General features: G+C 42.6%; 2 protein-coding genes across 6 annotated transcripts in view; one reads left to right on the plus strand and one right to left on the minus strand.

Moving 5' to 3' along the window:
- Positions 1-10,795, minus strand: part of LOC110973364 (calcitonin gene-related peptide type 1 receptor-like) — an 85,063-nt gene extending 74,268 nt beyond the window's left edge. For all 4 annotated transcript variants that reach the window (XM_022224136.2, XM_022224132.2, XM_022224133.2 and 1 more), the window contains exon 1: positions 10,581-10,795. The gene's annotated coding sequence lies outside the window, so the exon portion shown is untranslated. The remainder of the gene's footprint in view (positions 1-10,580) is intronic.
- The window catches only part of LOC110973368 (uncharacterized), a 75,993-nt gene that overhangs the window by 50,828 nt on the left and 12,473 nt on the right, over positions 1-12,692 (plus strand). The gene's annotated exons all lie outside the window — the stretch shown is intronic.

Here is a 12,692-nt window from a genome sequence, read left to right on the forward strand (position 1 = left end):
TGACGTTTTAGATATGTCAAATGCTGGAAGGGCTGTTTGTGTTTTACGAGCGGGCGATGTCATAGTCCATAGTGATACACAAGTACCATCAGGGTCGAAAGCGACATATTTAGCATGTGGTTTTCAACTTGGTTCAATGCCACAGTCAACCGAGTCCTCGATAGTGTCATTTTGCGCATAGCTCAAGCATTTTTTAGGCCTATACCTCAGCAGCTGTAGGTACAAGGTGGCACATCATGACAGATGCCTGCCTACCAAACTTCGGGGACTGTAGTTGATGACTAAGCTCAGCTGACATGTGTTACGGCAACGCGTCCACATCCTGTCTGACAAGTGCAATTGCCAACTGGTGATACCCAATTGCGTGACGGTGTTGTTTGGCAGTGGAAAATTCTCAATTGTGATTACTTTGAAATGACATCCACCCGACTTCAAAATGGCACATCATCATTATATCAAACAGACAACATTTTGGAGCATTTGTGTGTGTGCGTGTGTGTGTGGATTATGAAAAATTCAATTTTTTTAATCAAGAAATATTGATATAAGCTGATAAAATTGGCATTCTTACGCTCAGGTCATTCATCCGTGTGCACGAGCCTGTTGAACAAGCTCATGTACACTCATATATCGTCATGCTTTCAGATAACGCACTTTTTACTGACAACTGAGCAGTCGCTTTGCAATTATGAAAACAAAGTTAGTCAAACATGTAGGCCTACTTAATAACTCTCTTTTTCAGCTCACGTACACGATGCGTGTCCGTGCACGTTAATACTTGATATGAAGTATTTCCCATAATATCAGCAATACATGTTCTGTAAGTCTGCCGTTCAGTCTTCCCTTATCAACATATGTGCAGGATGTCTGGTTGTCATCTTTGCACAAACACCAATGCAATATGTAATCGCATTATCGCTGTCGAATTTATATCAATAAAACCTGAAAGGCTGTGTGGGTTTTGACAGTGCGCGAGGGAGGAGAGGAGATTTTGTTTGCTCTCCATCTCTGCACCTTCCGGGTCAGGAAGAAGATTGGAAATGTAAGAACAAAAAATGCTCAACGGTGTAATTGTATTTGAATTGCTTGACATATCCTCTTTATGTCATGAACATGACGTTTTTTTGGAACGCTCGTTTCCTGTCTCAATTGTAGTTATGGTCATCACCAGAAGTTTAGGCCAAGCGTGCCCTGTTGACATTGAGTGTCAAATTGAGAAGTTTGTTGATCATCTCTTAAACTTACCGAAATCTATATAAAAAAAGGTATAAGAAAAATGATGATTTCACTCTAGCTCTGGCTCCAGCCTGGATTTGACTGTTAATTAAGGCTTAACTCATGACAGCATTCGGCCAATTGGGACTCGCTCCAAGCAAGCCTAAGTGTAAGGCCACGATGGCTGTGACAGAATTTTTTCTGCAGGAGCAATATCAAACTGTGTCAACGACGACTTCCAGAGTTATAGTTGCTGACACGTGCCCATGTAATAATAGACCTAGCTACCGGCGAAAACCAAGACCTATGGACACTCGTCCGCTTCCAACCTTTTGTTCTTGAATTTTCACCCGGACTCAAAGTCCAACACGTTCCCATCTGACATGGAGCCGGAACGTCGGGCTGGTCACTTCGCAGGTGGAAACCGAACAACACGCGAAACGTTCTGTCACGTCGACCGCGCGGACCAGGCCAGACAACCCGTCTCTCTGAACCCCAACAACTCCACCGACCCTTGGCGCGACTCGGAATCTAAACATCACTTGTTGTTGCTGTCTCTGCCCGTCTCTTTGTGCACCACTTCAGGGATGAGCTGGGCCGTATTGACAAAAGGAGGCTGCCGAGGACTCTCAGGGCCTCCCGGCTCCTCAGAGTTCGGTAAACATCCGCCATGTTTGTGGGTCCGAAAAGAGTTGGAAACTTTTCCAGCAACGGTCAGCGGTTCGCTGATGGGAGATCCCGCCGTCCCCGATAGGGATGTCAGAAATGGGGACAGGCATTTGCATTTCGTGCACGGCCATTACTAGACGCACTGTACATATTTTGGTTGTCAAGCGCGCACCAGAACGATGGCTCGGCCCTCGTTACAAGAGGCACTTAGGGACGTCCCTCACCAAAAGAATCAAGAAAGTATACAAACCCGATAGCGTTATGTAAACCTTAACGTAGATTGTTTCCACGGTGAGCACCGAATAAGGTTTTATGGCGAGTGCATTTTACTGAGTTACACTGTAAGAACTATATCGTATTAAAAGAGTGTCAGGTTGTGTATTTAATGAACCACATCTGCCCAGTGGACCACTTTAGATTTCATAATGGCGTTCACTGAATGTGTTGAACTGTGATAAAAGAACGCAAGGCTAAATTTCAAAGGCGCGGCAGTAAAACTGAAAGCATGTGAAGAAGCCTCAAACAGCCGTCAAATGACCTAGTGACACCCCGGAGCTCAGCCAGAGATCGAGAGTTTTGATTTTTTTTTTAATTTTTTTGGGGGGAGGGGAGGAAGGAGAAAGCCCCTCAGATCACAGGAGAGAATCAACAAACAACTGCTCCATGCACATTAAGCCAAGGCGGGGAATCGAACCCGGGCCACAGTGGTGAGAGGCAAGCGCTCAATGGCCACCCTTGTTTATTGTCATCTCTTTACTCCTCATTCTCCATAAGAGAACACAACTCAGCTCTCTACAAGTCGGGAACGAGTCGCTAGACAACCGCTCTACATCTCCGAGCATGTAACAGAGCAGTCAACAAGTCAACATCAGCGTGTGCTCCGACCGATGATGTATTACACCGACCCCATGTCCCTCCTTGGGTGGCAGTTCAACATGACTGGAAATGACAATTCAATTAAGATCTCACTTCTTTTCTGTACAATTATTTTGACGCGAGATCGCTGATCAGCGTCAAAGCATTCTTTTGGTGGGCTCCTGCGAGTTGGCTGGGTTTCCGGGATGCGCTCCGCGCGGAATCCACCGCTAGTGTCTAAGTGATTGATCGGCCTTCACGGGTTAGAAGTTGATCGATGGCCTGTCCCGAGCCTGCGGTAAAAATGTAGTGTCCTTCACATCATGTTTTGAAAACATGTTTCAGAAACGTGATTTTAAAGGGAAAATCTGGATCAGTATGGTTCGATTTAGAGAAAAATATCACTAATATAACTAATTGGAACATTGGTCTGTGTGTCTTTGTCCAGCATGGTGCTTTGCCCCTAATGAAAAACCTCGGTCGTGTCTGCTGCTGTCGATTCCAATATATTGCTTCTCAAATTAAGTCTGTATTTTGACCTGTATTGTTAAACTTCAGCAAAAATATGATCTGAAAGAGGACGCGCAATGTTTGAGTAGAGGGTCCGTGGGCCACTGAACTTGCTAGGTGGAATGGGACTCTCCAGCTGTGTTCTGTTGATGGTGACGTGACTAATCGATCCCTTACAACACTGACTTCTGGATGACTTTATCAAATATTAACACACCAGGGAAACAGGTGGCTTGGATTGGAATGCTCACTTGACACTGTACCACGAACTATCAACTAGGCCTAGACTTGCCGTTAATCCACATCTCAAACGTACACTTGTGACTCTTGGACTTGATGGCTTTGGAGTCGTATGTACTAGATGGATACTTGAGGTATCAGAGTTTGAAGTAGACATTCCTTCGATGCCGATTCTAAAAGAGGACTGTTGAGTTTTTTGACGTTTTCTTCATCACGGCTTCTCGTGTCTGGGACGCACAATCTTCCGTCTTGATCTCATCAAAGACTGCACTTGTGTACTTCAAGATTGGAGAGGGAGGTTGTATCGGAAAATACTAATCTTTTTCCTACGTATGCTTGAATAGGTCCCTTAAGTTTTAAGTACAATGATGTTACAAAGAAGCGTTTGTTTCAGACTGAGAACGCGTCTAAATCTCGTGTCTGTAACTCCGGTTACAGGTCTTTGCTGGTTGCAAATACTGTGGCATAATCCGACGTCTTTCTGGAAGGCCATATTGGACACGACCTCATTCTACTTCTAGTCAATTACCGTAAACAACGTCACATCTTTTTACATCACTCAGCTCAAGAGTCACAAGACGCAGACAACGCTGCAAACTCATACTACAAAAGGAAGGGTAGTTGCCAAGGCGTTTTCCCTACGAACTGATCGGATGCATTTAAGATGAATGGAGGAAGGAGAATTGGATGTTTAGCGGAATCCATTTGGACAGGTTTGTGAGTGGGTTTGCTTGCTCGCGGGACAATCTGTCCTCTCCTTCCTTCCTCCAGTGGTTTGCGAAATCCATTGTCTACCTCAATTTACGGAACGGCCTTTATGAAAATGCATATCAAGTCAGCACCCTTTTACTCAATTCGTTTTAGTGCTGCAAAGAGGAGTCGCATTGTACTATTTGCCAGATGGAAACAAAACCGACTTAGTTCATCCGTAATGCATTCAGCTTCTGCAATCTGAAATTGTCCCTAAATTTAGAGGAGTAAAGCAAGTTGGACTGGTCGTACAAAATGCCGGGACCTGGTTGTTGTTTAAGTCAATGTTGCCATTGTTTTTTAACAAATTGTCGCTGTTTTGTGTTTATGAAAGAGATTTTCATGACAGTATCAGCGAACCGCATTATATGCATAGACTCGAAATAAGTGACACCACTATGCACAAGACTTGAATCATATCGCCCTTTTCATCTCAGGGTGTTTTTGCCCCCGATTTTCGACCACACTGGCAACGAGACAAAGGCTGCTATGGCGATTTCTGCCGTTAATTATCTCAACGTTCATATTGGTAGGATTTTTAGCGGCATGGATGTTTTGCCAGTAAATATTTGGATGCCAGCCAATATGAGCATACTTAGGCACATAAACCCCGCACCATATGCCAGCCCGCAAAATTGGGTGGATTGTTTTTTTCAAGCATTTGTGAACGATTTCCTTTAATGTTAATTAGTATCTGTACCATGGTATACTGGTGTTTTATTTGAGTGTGTGTATGCCAGAAAGAAAGAATCGGCTGTCAGAAATGAACGTGTGGTGAAGTAAATTTGGGGCCATCTTTATGACCGCCCACTTCGGCAATCAAACATAGGTAAACATAACTGTTCCCTCCCTCAAGTGAAATATAAAAAAAATAAAACCTGTAAAAGTTTTCAAATTAATTAAAAGCCCTATTAATTTAGAAATCAAATTCTGCTTGCATTGATTGTCACAAAATGACAGCATGAACAGATTTTAAAGGTTGAATGAGTCGACTTTGAAGACATCTCGCATAAATACGCGCCATGCCAAGAAGCTGTAGGTTTAAGGTACGTTTTTTTCTTTGAAGACATCATGCACAATGCTGGAGCTTTCATGGTAACTTGCACTCCTTCATCGCATACAGTACAGGGAGGTTGTTATACATGTATGGACACGTCAGCTTTATAGTCCTTTCATATTAGTCAACATTAATCTTTTGTCGCTGTGTGACTGTGCCATGAATGGTATACTGCGGTTAGATTTGTAACCCGCATTTTAAAATGATTTTTGGAGTAAAATCATAGTTTGGAAAAACTATGTTTGGAAAAAAACATGGGCAACTCGTCAAGATAAATAACTCAAATCCAAACTTTTGATCAATCTGTATTTCACATGCACTTATCACAACGATTTTCCACGTTTCAGCGAACTTTCCAAACTGCATGATAAACATCGACCTCAAGGTGAAGGCTGGTGGGCTAATTTTAGACGTGAATATACAGTTATGGAATGCAATACCGTGCAATGCAATATTCATTTACGTATTTGTGGCATCGTTTCGATGTATAGCTCCAGATTCGTCAACCACTCGTTTGTATACCGCCCGGGGGTCATATTCACACAAGACTACCCATTCACCCATTAAAGGGGCATGTCGTCCTGAAATTATTATCATTAGCAATGTTAATATCCATACCCTCATAATGAGCAAATAAATGTACGGGAAAACAAATTATTTTTATCGACTTTATTATGTTCATGACGCAGAATTGTTAAGCGTTCAGAAGGTAATAGGCTTGGGGACTGTTTATTAGGTACGGGTACTCGGTCAATAAACTCCACTGAATAAATGCTGTCGTTGGGAGCTCCTTCGTTGTGGTGGGCCAAAGCCAAAAGCAGAAATGGAAGTTACGTTATGGTTTCGACTGTGGCCGGAACCAGTCTCACTGAAGACCCCAATAGTTGATGAAACAACACTCTTTGTTAAGCAAAATGCTGCACTTGCTCCAGATAAAATTTCCGAATGATAGGTTTTTCTCTTTACAGATGGGATTCGCATCAAACTGTACGTGTCGGTTTGCTTTTTGTCAAATTAAAGTGTTCAATTCCGTAATAATTCATGGACGCTTGAGCGAATGCGGTTTTCTTGTTCATGCTCCGCGACGGGCATCAACATCTGTGGATGTATACCCTTCAAAACAGATGTCCGCGGTAGCGCTCTCTGACAAAGCTAACAAAAACGCACGATCGATTTTTGTGAAAAGGATTTAAATTTATTCCGCTCTACAAATGGTTTCAATTCCTAAAAAAGGCTAATTTATGATACAAAGGATTTATTATAACGAACAGCAGAGCTTATGTGCAAATGAACAGGGTGAAAAGTCCATCGTCTCTATAAGGCAAGGCCAATGTACTTTCTCGTAATTTTTTTGTAAAACGCACGTCCCAGTAAATGACACGGCATCGGTTATTTCAGCCTTTGAAATCAGTATTTCATCGCGACAGATTTAAGGTAATATTTTAAACGACATTTAGTTGTAAGTCCCGTAGTTCTAAGTACTCCACAGCAATGTTGCGTTGGCGTAATACAGACCGAAACTAATGTAATAAATCAATTTCATGGACTTACATGCTTTAAGGAATTAATGCAACGAAGGTCTTAGCTTAGAAAATTAACGATAGGATGCATGTGACATTTTACTGCCATCTTCTTATTATTTCAGGCTCCTTTTGTCATAACAGACATTAATTTCTCCTAATTTCTTAATGTTCAAGCGCGGTTAGAACTACCTTTATTATTTTAGTAGGCCTAAGGCAATCCTATTTTTTGGTAAATTGCATTGTAGGCGTATGTGTTTTACGTGATGGAATTTTAGGTAGACATATGGTGCAATGATATAAGTGGGCCAGTCTTCATATCTGCAACAGAATTGCAACGCACACTCAAGTGGATCGCTAGTTCTGACGGTAATGATTCTTCAACCTCCATTAACATTTCCGAACTATCTCACTGCCCTGGGAGAACTCATAGGCCTGTTCCGGATGAGCATGTTATGCTCTGCCAACCCACCGGTTTTTGGCTTCTCCCTGCCGATAATACTAAAGGAGGTTATTGGGGCAAAATACGTTGTCGTATTATGTAATACATGTACCACCCTCGTTAGCGAGGCTCAATGTCGTTAAGGAGTCGAAGGGATTGTTTTCCCCTGAATAAAATAAACTTGAAGGCTACCGATGCTGACTGGTACCCATCGGTGCCTACTGGTTACCAGTACGCCGGTACGATGCCCCTAACGAGTTCCGTCGAAGCATCTAGTTATTATACCGCTATTTTTCACTGTCTACCGCACCTTGCCATTGCGCACCGGTGCCTACACAAGGGTTTTCAAGCCAACCACCAATAGCAATCAACTCAATGTGCTGGCACGAATGCTTTCTAATCCCTGCTGGAAAACGTCAATTTTTTTTCAGATTTAATATATACGTGTATCATACATATAAACTTTTCAGAATTTCATTTGGGAATGCGAGACAGATGTTTGGGTGTGTCATCTGACGGAGGTCATTCTTGACAATCAATCAAAATACTGCCGTGTACAAAAAGCACGAATTTGATGCCGGGTAGCTTTTGAATTACGAGGGGCTTGTTACTGCACGCAGGGCACCCATCGCGCGGCTCAGCGAGTGCGTGACGAGACTAGGTTGAACAAGAACGTCGGCTTGTTTGGTCTGCTTTGTAATTTTCTCACATTTTCGATTCAACTCTTGCGGCGGCAAACATTTGCTGATGCTATCGGCGACCCTAATTGCCGATTCAAGAGAACATTCCAGTACCACCAAACTTTGCTGTCAAAACACTGAAAGAAAGGTGGACTGGTTTACTGTGCAAAGAAACGCAATCGTGTCCAAAAGTGAAGCTTTATATAGAACCCTACAGTTTATTTGATACCTATACGGAACGGTGTGCGCTGGTTATAAAACATGGTTCTACGTCGCACAGTGGTATACACTTTAGACCTTTGAAACTTCACCCTGTTGGCCGCTGTCTGTTTATTAATTCCTAATATTTTATCTTATGGAAATTGACCTTATCTTGTACTCTGTCGACCTACATTGTCATGCAAGTGTGTCAATGGGATTCCATTGAACGTCATGACACTGTTGTCTAGAATTTTCAATGCTGTGGCCTTTTGTGTTTTTCCTGTTGAATATTTTAGCCCGCTAAATTCTTCCTCAGAGACGGGGGCCAAGCTATTAAGCCTGTCCTTGGGTAGTTTTGCTACAGTGGGACGAACGAACACTCCGATGCATATCACTGGCATTTTGGTCATTTAAGGATGCAGTTAAGTCTTCCATTCCCAGTTTTTGCGTGTTTGTTCCCAAGATCTAACATTGTTCTTGTATTCTTCGTACTCCCATGCAGTTTGGGGTTTTTAGTGTTTGCTATATATTTCCCGGGACGTCTGGACCTTAGTTTAGCATTCAGAAGAAAGAAAAAAAATGACCCAATGTCGATGAATCTTATGCATTTGCAATTTAATGACATAGTGAATGGTTTGTCACTCTAGCCCCTCGTAGTTGGCTGGGAAAGACGGCAAATATTTCCCTTTTTACTCAAGATTTAGTCACTCATTATTGTAATAAAGCCATTCTTACACAATACCTATACACTTGGCTGTTAACTCCCCAGTGCACACGCGATAAAATACATCAGGATCAACTATGCTCAAAATCGAACCGTTGAAGATGAAACTTTGAAGTTATCCACGTTTGAGAAGAATTGCATCTTTATAGTTCACTGATTCGTTTTGAGGTGAGCTTTAAGTGTTAGCTGACAAGGACATGAAAATTTCTTTCCAACTAAGACCAGTTACCGTTATTCGATATTGTGCTGTCTATTTGGGCAGCTGAACAAAACACGGATACGCCTGCTCACTTCGAATTTTGGAAAACCTTTAGATGTTTTTTTGTGCATGGTTTATCAGTGGAGGAGTAGATCTTAAGACCGTCACCACTCCTAATGATGAGGGGCTTTATTGGATAAGCAAATTTGCATCCCTGGCAGCAGTCCGTAATTTTCGCAGGTTAGTGAAATCATTGCGATGACGAATAGGCGGGTGAGTCGGTCAATTCAATAGTGGAATTCAAGGAGTGTAGATAATGTGCTGCTTAATTGGACGCGGCGCACACAAACATCAGCCCGTAAAAATTAATGTTGTGAACCCTTACACTATTAGCACGTGTCGGTCTGTCGAGCCAGATATGCAAATCAAGCCGCTGGCAGACAAGCTGTTAGTTGCATTTAGCAATCTAGATGCCCGAGTGCAGGGAACCAGGTTTTGTTTTTTTTTCAGAAGCACCGGAGGGATGTTGACACGAAATGTGTCGCAGTTCACGGTACACGTTGAAGCGCCTGCCGCGCACGCAACTCCACTCCAGGTTTTGCAAAATTACTCATGCACGCTCTGGGCCAGACGCGCGCGCATTAAACACGAGCATGCGCAGTGTCACCCAAAAGGTGGTGTTGGTTGATAAAAACCCTTTTCTTATTCAAGTGTGAAACCTACTGTAAGTGACAAGATGTAAGACAAGCTATATGGTGTATTTCAAGATTTCGGGGGGAGGTTCATTCATTGTTGAGATTTTAGGGCGATTCCACAACTTTACGACCGGTCTATTATCATGTTGAAAATATTAGAATACGTATATACCGACATTTCTTAACCATATGAGTTTCTATTGGAATATACATTAGGGACCATCAAAGAACGTGTTGCCCATTGATCTTGCCGTAAAGGCCCCCTAACTGTTCAACAACGAACCCGTTTGCACACACACCATTTTGGGTTTCAATGATCACAGGTTCAGACCTGCGGTTATCAAGTCATAGAGGATAATTAAGGAATGCCCTTGACATTTTGTTGAGCCAGGGTGTTCATTAACATCCATCTACAGACCTATTAGCTCCAGGCAACTAAGTGGACCATTACGTACTCCTCCCCCCCCCTCTAATTCTTTCATCGCTCCTGCAGATGCGAAGGGCATCTTTCCTCTCATCGCCAATGTCTTTTGGTTAATTTTTATTACTGTACCGACAATTAGGCGTGCACGTGTTTTGGTACTAACTGCTCCGCAGATATCCTGTTGTTCGTCGAAGCATTAATTCATTTCTTTCTGATCTTATGGGCTTTTGATTCCATATTTTTGTTGGTTTACTGACAGTCGGGTCCACAGGCTGTATATTAAAAGCAAAGAATTATGAAGATATAGATATTTGTGCCTTTCTCGAGGACTTAAAATTAATCTAAACCACTGTGCTTCGACATGACCAAAAATTCATACAAACAAGCAACTTGACTTACCTTCAGTGATCCGTCCCTGATTGACCACGAGCGACCTATCCGGCTTTTGGAACGGATGAGAACATCCCGGCTGGTCGGCCTGTTAGTGCCGTGGTCCGAAGATCGACCTCTGGTAGTGCCTCCTGGTCGGCCGACAACGGTGAACTTGGCCAGGAAAGCCGCGTGTACTGTGCCGCGGTAAAAAAGGTGCTGAGCTGCTTTGATGTCAGATAGCTATAAATGGCATGGAATACAACGCATCAATAATAAATAACAAACCATTTGTGTATCATCCCACAGTGCGTCGCTTTTCAGAAACACGCATGCGCAGCGCGTGGTATTTTGCACGGTGTGATTGGGTTGAATTTTTAAGTTAAATAGGGGTCATTTAGTTTATGTATGTCCTTCACTTTTACCGAAACACTCAGAGTTTATCAGGCATGTTGTACCCGCAGCATTTGGTGGGCGTTTTATTACTCATTGTTTATCATATTGTCACATTTTTTGTCTGTATGTTCATTTTATCTTTTTAGTCTGAGCAGTAAATTAGCTTATAAATTAGCTGTTGTTTTCCCATGTATAGCCTTAGATCCAAACCTGCTTTGTTAGCTGGCCCCCGGCTGGCTTCTTCGTTGGCCAGTTGACTTGCTGAGGGATTGTCTTGGTTTTGCAGTTGCCGGTTTTGTCTTCTGTTAAATCGCTCGCCTATCTTTGATGTTCGCGCTCAAGTCGGTGGATGCCAAAGTTGTCTACTCCTTAGTTGCCAGAATCGGAAACTTTTAGTCCTCTATTGGTCGGACAGTAAAAAAAAAGTGTTTGGAAAATGAAAGAAAGGGAAGCTCAGTTTAGTTATTAAAGGTGTGCACACAAATCCCTAACTGAATAAATTCGAAGACTGAGTTTAATGTAATCAGTAAACTTCATCATTTCAACTTCAAACGTTTATTTACTCACTTGAAATACTGAAAATGATAGCAAGTGGGAGAATATCCTCGCTTGCATATGTTCAAATCTCGCTGAACCTCCATATTTATTAGGCAACCATGTATGTTGGATCCGCTGCTAGATTTGATATATCTATACTACAATTTCGTCGATAGGCTACCCAAGAGGTCACCAGATGCACCAATGTGGGTGCTTCACACGTGTAAACTTTGAAAGCTTATTATATACGTTGCCTCGAGGACATAATCATTAGTATTTTAAAAACACAAACACAGAATGAGATACTTTGATACGTCTAGTAATGAAACCAAGCGTAAATCTGCCATTTATATTCAGATGCCAGTCTATCAAATTTCAAAGTCGCCGTCAACCGATAAGGTTAGATTTGCATGAACAATTTAAAATGAAACCTAACTGAAGATTTATTAACACCATCTTTAAACAGGGGAAGCACATTTATCTTTTTCTTTTCATTTCGTGTGTTTATTTGAAACTTTGTTTGCTTCACTTTTAGAGGGAAGGTTTAAGACGCAAGATTAGGACTTGCGCGAGAATACCGCCGTGACGAAAGTCTAGCCTCTAGGGTGACCGGCATGCTATTACGCCGTGATCCTGCCTGCGTACGCGTCGCTGACCCTGTTATCCTTGTACGCGTCGCTGCTTTACCGTTCTATCTCGCTACTATGCCACCAAGGTTGTAAAGCATGTGTGTCCAGTTTCCGAGCCAATGATATCGTCTGGTTCCTTTGCCAAAGTGTTGTGGTAGCTCCCTGTGAAGTTTGCTCTTTCTCCACCGACAACACAGGGCTGTGGGAAGGGCAAATGCATGACGTAATTTTTGTCGAGCCTCATTGGTCCGAGTTCATTTGAACAGTAACACGGGCTTAAATTGCGTTGTGCACATGGTACGTGTGCACTCAATGTACTTCGCTCGTCGCCCTGCGTTTAATGGCGTTGCATATATTTTAGTGAAGGAAATACGTCACACGGAGTCAAAGCTAACGTTGTGCAGAGCATTGTGGGTAATTTTTGCTATCAAGTAACCCACAATGCATTGCGTATTGTACCTTTGACGCACTGTTTTCCTTCACAAGAATGTGTGAAGGCCAGGACCCTGGGCGAAGGCGCGGGGGGGGCAAACGAACCTTTGAAGTGATGGAATTGTGTCTTCACTTTTAATTAGTAGAG

The sequence above is a fragment of the Acanthaster planci genome, linkage group LG17 (genome assembly GCF_054643075.1).
Source record: "Acanthaster planci isolate LZ-2023a linkage group LG17, COTS_SCS, whole genome shotgun sequence".
NCBI classification, from domain to species: Eukaryota; Metazoa; Echinodermata; class Asteroidea; order Valvatida; family Acanthasteridae; genus Acanthaster; species Acanthaster planci.